Source organism: Equus przewalskii, chromosome 29 (assembly GCF_037783145.1).
Source record: "Equus przewalskii isolate Varuska chromosome 29, EquPr2, whole genome shotgun sequence".
NCBI lineage: Eukaryota > Metazoa > Chordata > Mammalia > Perissodactyla > Equidae > Equus > Equus przewalskii.
This window is the reverse complement of record NC_091859.1, coordinates 3,977,883-3,984,407: the sequence shown is the minus strand read 5'-3', so window position 1 is coordinate 3,984,407 and position 6,525 is coordinate 3,977,883. Positions and strand designations below refer to the sequence as shown.

Below are 6,525 nucleotides of genomic sequence, written 5' to 3'. Positions count from 1 at the left end.
GAATCTCACTGGTCTTCCTTATATATATAATTCTGAAGCTGTTAGATTAGATAAACACTAATCTTAATTGAAAGTATTTAGACTAATGGCTTTTTACCCTTAAGCAAGCCCATCATTCTTCTCATTTGTTCTTTCCTTCCACAAATATATACTGGGTACTTACTAAATGTCAGGCACTCTGCCAGGCACTGAGAGTATGCAAACATGAACCACATAGTCACTACACTCAGGTGACTACTTGTCTAATATGGGGAACAGTCATGTTATAAAAGTTTAAGCTAAACTATAAAATATAAGGAACTAAAGAATCTCCAGCAATGTGCTGGTGGTGACTGATCAGAGAAAACCGCTTATAGGAGTTTAAGCCAGAGATGCTTCTTAAAGGACAAGGAGGTGTTAGCTAGCAAATATCAGGAATCGAGATGGGAGAGGTGAAGAGGAGAAAGGCATTCTAGACTGGCCCAGCAAGAGCAAATGCACAGAAGTGAGGGAAAGCATAGTATGTGCTGTGTCTTTGTGCTTACGTGTGTGTACACGAGTGCATGCTTGTATACAGTTCAGTTTTTGCTGGAATTTGACTAGTCCCATATGGAGTGGTAGAGTCCTAGAGGGACTGGTAGAAGCAGGTCCTGGAGGGCCTTGTATGCTAAATAAAGAGACTTGCATTCTGTTCTGAAGGGGAGCAGTCCAGATCAATGGGGAGAGACTTGAGAATATTCATAGATTGAAGGGCTTCCACTCAAAATGGCTCATATCCTTTGCCCCCATCTTGAGCAAATGACAAAAAACTAAACTAAATTAACTATTAGCCATAAAAATTATTTTTTGTGTGTGTTTAAAATAATGGATAAAATGAAAACTCTAAACAACAACAACATTCTGTGGGAAGGGATTGTGACAGATGGTGTCATTGGCTGGGGGTAGAGGTAGAAATACTGTTAAATTTTGTTAAAAATTATAGTTAAGTATTCATGTCAAAATTTTAGCAGAAACTACCAAAAAGAATAAAGATGAAATGTAAAGTTTTGAAATTATCAGAGAAAAAAGGAAGCATAAAGATGTTAAACAGAAGAGAGAAAAGGAATCTAAGGAAAACCTTGGTTAAACAGAAATCACAAAATAGGACTGTGGTAAAATTCTAATAAATCAGCAACCATGATAAACACAAGTGGGCTAATTTCACCTGGAAGATTTTATCATACTGGATAAAAAGAATAAATATTTTAGCCACATGTTACTTGTAAGGGATACCCAAATTAAATAATTAATTACCTAAATTAAAACCATACAGAAATGTTGATGAAATACACACCATTTAAAAAATGACCATAAGAAAGTTGATAAAGCTAAATTAATATCAGACAAAATGGAATTTAAGGAAAAAAGCATCTATGAGGATAAAGCAAGGGTACTACTTAAGAATAATAAAAATAAGGTAAAAGGGAAGGTGATTAAAAAATAGGAGGTACTGATGGAGTAATAGGAAGCTGAGGACAAGATGCAGTCAAGGGTGCACACAGATGAACTTGAAGACTTTTTGGAAAAAGAGTGGAGATGGTTGAGAATGGATGTAACTTAATTGTGGGCAGGCCTCTCCCATTTGTGGTTAGAAAACTGGGGGGACACAGTTATGTCCAGGGGCTATTAGCATGCATCTATTCAAAAAGCACTGATCTTACTTTGAAGCTTTCCCAAGTTATTCTGTGAGCCTTGAAACTGTTATTTCATATGTTCGCAGAGCCCATTCTACAGCTTGCGTTGACTGTGCTTGTGGTCACCTGTTCAGGAATAAGGTTCCACTCTGAGTACTGGATCAGCTACCTACTCTCAGACTGGGTGGTTCACATTTTTCTTTATGGGCTTGCTGAAAGCAAAAATAGGAACTGTCACTACACAATGAGTGAGAGGAGGTTGATTACTCAATGAACGGTTACTTCATTTATTTTGAAAAAACTACAAAACGTCATCCAAGATGGTTCCTGCCAGTGGAAGTTCATGGGGCTTTCCTCTCCTTCATTCTATATTCTCTTCTTCTTGCCATGTAAGGGTTGTTGGGGGTCTAGACCCCTCTACGGAAGGCAGCCATGGAAGGAAGGTAAGAGCCTGGTGAGCACACATGAAGGTAGCAAATGAATGTTAGGTTGGATTTAAATCTGGGGGAAACTGATAGCCTCTTACTTAAAATGACTCCTAGGCTTTTACTCAGTGGACACTATAAGCGTGAGACGGGAGCTCTCCAAGTATTAGCAGGCACAGTGTGGGGCTGAAGTCACCTATGTGGCAGGTTTCCACTGTTGTCTCCTATGTTCTCTTTGTCCTTGTGGTTAATAATTTTTTTTATTCTTGAATGATATTTTCATGAAGTTTTTGGAGAGAGAGTTGATGGACAAGGGTGGTCAATCTGCCAAGTTTAACTGGAGGAGTCAAATTGGGGGCCAACTTGCTTCAGCTATACTCAGTCTGTTTGCAAAAGCAGCTAGATAACGCATTACTAAAGCCCACCCTATAGATGACATCTCTGACACTTGGGTCACCATGGTAACAGGTGCTTGAGTTTTTCAGGAACTGAGAGTCAACTCTTTGCCCAGTTCAGGCTGGTTAAGACCACTAACTCTTCAACTTAGGAGACAGAGACAAAAACAAACAGAAAAAAAAAATTGAACAAAAACTAAGACAATCAATAGAACAGAAGAAACAAAAAAAGGTCATGGTTAATATCACCAAGGATATAAGAAAAGAAAACCTGCCTATGAAACAAAAACAGTGTCCTATGAAAAAAGAAAAATCAGAGAGCAGTTTTTAACTTTGGAAATTAAAATATGATGAACAAGAAGAGGTGTGCTTCAGCCTCTGCTGGTGCATGGCAGGGCCCCGGGCTGAGGGCGGACCAGCAGTCTGGAGGCAGAGGTGTTGCCAGCAGGGTGCTGGGTCTGGGAAGTGGCATAAAGCTGGGGCTGTGAGGCTGAGCAGGAGATGGCAGTGGCAGTGGCCTTTTGGAGGGTACTGCTGACCCAGGAAAGAGTCCCTCATGTTCCTCTGCGCTCGGCCCCCACTAGGCCAGACGCTACAACTCCTAGCCAGTGAAGGATCTGGGGGCACAGGTCCTGGCAGTCTGGAATGAATCCAGCCATCTAAGCTGTTGAAACTCTACCTTGAATAGGAACAGAAATTCCAGCCACAAGAAAAAAGGACTGAGCTTGATGAAGGCTATCCCTGAGAACAGTAACATTTTATGTGCAAGTCAGAGAAATGTCAAGATCTAATGGATTTAACCAACTTTTTTTGGATCTTGCACGTAAATTTTTATCCTGGCTGCCAATATTTTGGACAGATCCTTGGCTTTTATGAAGGTGAAACCTAGCATTTATCTTGCATTGGAGTCTGCGGTTTTTGCTGGCTGCCAGAATAGTTGAAGAAGAATGCAATGTTTCATCCACTCATGAAGAAGTCCAGATTAGTCAATGTAAATGCGCTGCTTCTGACAGAAAACAGAGGGAAAAAAACCAGTCTTGGAAAAAATTCAGAAACAGGAAATGGAACATACTGCTGTCTTAAACTTTTTTTTCCACTCATATAAGACTATTATACATTGTCATATTTCGGAAGGAAGGAAATATTAAGCCTCGATAAACTGGAGGCTCAGCTGAAAGCTTGCAGTTTTCTACTAGTCTTTTCAAAAGCAAAGCCATCCATATTAGCTTTGTGCCTTCTCGATCTGGAAGTATAAACATTCATTAAATTATTCATTAAATTATTGCAAATTCTTGTGCTTGTTATAAAGCATTCCAAGATTAATGACACTGAGCTCTTTTGCTGGAGGGACGTAGTTTCTAAATGACTAACTGAATATTTTCTCTTGAATGTTGCAAGAAGTTGGTTTGGCTTGTTTCTAGGTGCAGAGCCCAGACCCTCCAGGACAGTAACTATGGTGTCCCTGAGTTGGCAATAATGTCAGCAGATCTCTGCCTTGATGAAAGTGAGGACTCTGAAGGTGTGACTTGCAGAGAATGAAGTCTCAGCAGCTCTCTCTCCACCAGAGTGAACAAAAATTCACTGCCTCTTTCAGCTTAAAAGTGGCACAGTCTCCGTGCTTGGCACTTTATAAATCTCATTGTACTATGTCAAAATTTAAAGTGTGTGTATAGTTTGGAAGCAATAAACGGGGCGTAGGTAGTTTTTTGTCCAGCCCGCATCTAGGCAGGAACACATAGAGTGGCACACCTGTTGTCTATACGTATTCAGACCAGATCTGGTCTATTTTCATATTCTGAGCTACCAAATGGGTTAGGTCCTCTCAAATGATTGAAAATAATTTAAAAAATAGGCACCTGGTTTTTTTCTTTGAATAAAAATAATATTTAGCTACTTATTCATGTGGATAATAGATTTTGTGGATGAGGATGTAGGGAGTCAAAGGAGAGAGGCTTTGTTTACTTGATGAAGTATGAAATAGGAAACTTTGAAATCTGCCAAGAATAAAAGAGTCGGGTCTGAGCGGAGAGGAGGTTGGAGGAGAACGGTGCAGGTTCTGAATAGGTTCCCATGCGAATGCTGGAGGGAACTAATCAAGGACAAGGAAGAGGACTGAGGTTGATGCTGAGGTCCCAGCCAAAGCTGGAAACCATGAATTTATAGTAGTGCAAAATCAAAGAATTAGGGGCTTTTTATACAGTATTCTGAACTTACCAAATGTAGAAACCAAAAGGGTTAACTGTTACTGCTCAAGGATTTGGGTTTGGCAGGTTGCTGGCGATGTTGAACTTCAGATGAACAACCTTGAAGTCCAAGCTCAGTAAGGAAGGAAGGTAGCCTAGGATGGGACTGATAAACTCAGGGAAAATGGAGAATCCAGGAACTGGAGTGTTTGTCAAAATCGTTGTGCAGATCTGGTGGGAAGGATAGTACGAGAGAGGTGAAAAAACAGGAATTTGTTTTCGAAGAATGGAAGTGACCTTTTAAATGTGTGCCCCTTGGAGGAGGACTGTACTGCAGAGGAGGAAGAGGTGAGGTGAAAGACGTCCAGAGAATTTGAAATTAGGCTGTGATCATCTGTCTACATGAACACTGAAATCTTCTAGAATTGTGGCAGAAATACAGCAGAAAATGACTGTGAGCCAGGTCTGAAAGTCTACGTTAAATGAAGTGAGCTTGAGAAGGATGATAAAAGATAATAGCCTTAAATGAGGATGGACTTTTATAGGCAGAAGGAAGAGTAAAGGTCAGGAAGCCGAATTAGGGATCAGGGGAATGTCCCCACTTTCCTGTGGAAATGGGAAAAGGAATAGCTTTCATAGGGAGGCTTATGGGAGGGCTGAAAGCAGTAATTCATCAAGGCCTGTCTTCCTAGAGCATCGATTTCCACGCTTGGTAAAGAATTTCATACATCTCAGATGAACATTTTGAAGTAGGATAGAAAATCCACGTACATGTTAATGATAATGCAGCAAATGTCAAAGAAAATTTACACTTTGAGGCTGCTTAGGGCTAGTCCTCTGGCTCCTTGGGAAGACTGTTCTTCTGCTGTCAGATGTGTGGAAAACTTTAAAATTATCTAGGAGGTAAGGGAGGTGAAGAGGTCTTGAAAGGAAGGTTAAGGACACAGGGCAGTTCATTTTCCACAGAAGAGTCTTGTGTGGCGAAGGAGAAGGTAGGGGTTTAGGTCATTCAATAGAAAGATGAGGAAGAGAAGTCTGAAAACAGTAGTGGTGTCCTGGAAAAGAAAAGAGGAGAAAGTGTGTGCTGTTGACATTTTTCAGTGACTAAGAAAAACAGGAATGAAGATTGTTCGCAGGTGATTGCCCCCAGATATTTTCTAGTCTAAATTTTGCACACATCATATTTGTCTAGAAAGCATTGTACCCTTCCTGTCTAAGGGAGGTGGTAAGGACTATGTGTGAGGAGATTTCCACCAAGTATCAAGAGTTCTGATAAATCCAGGGCTTTTTCGTGGTGACAGAGCAGGGAGGAGTCATTGGTTCAAGTCTCTTCATCATAACCCTCCAAGTATCTTATAATGAATTCAAGGAGACAAGATGACTTCCTTTAGCTCAGTAATTCTTTCCTGCAAGATCAGAGACAACCTATGAAGACCCCAAAACAAGAGTTTACTTTTTCTGTATTTGGTTTCTATGATGCTTGTCTCTTCGACCTCTTTATGACAGTAAATACATGCAAACTGCTAAACAGCATTGAGTTCCTCAGCAAACGTAACTTTTAAGGTCCCAAATATCAAACCTTTTCATCTTCCACTTACAGTGTCTTAAATCCTGGGTTTTGTTGTTGTTGTTGGAACTATTTACTTTTATCGACTATTACAGCAAGACTGTTTTTCCCCTAACTATAAGGGCTGCTTCTTCCTCATGAAAGATCTCTAAAAACGCATCAAAGACATACTTCAGAACCCTTGAAGCTCTTTTCCTATGGTGCCAAAATGAGTCTGTTATTTTGAAATTATATAGCACTTTTAGTCTAGAAAGCTTTGTGAAGAAATACTTTCTTCTTCAAATTTTGTTGGATAGTGAATTA

General features: G+C 40.1%; 1 pseudogene; it reads left to right on the top strand.

Annotated features, from left to right (window-relative positions):
- The first annotated feature begins 2,084 nt into the window (after window positions 1-2,084).
- On the top strand, window positions 2,085-4,145 carry LOC103544470 (cyclin-G2 pseudogene; annotated as a pseudogene).
- Window positions 4,146-6,525: the final 2,380 nt, after the last annotated feature.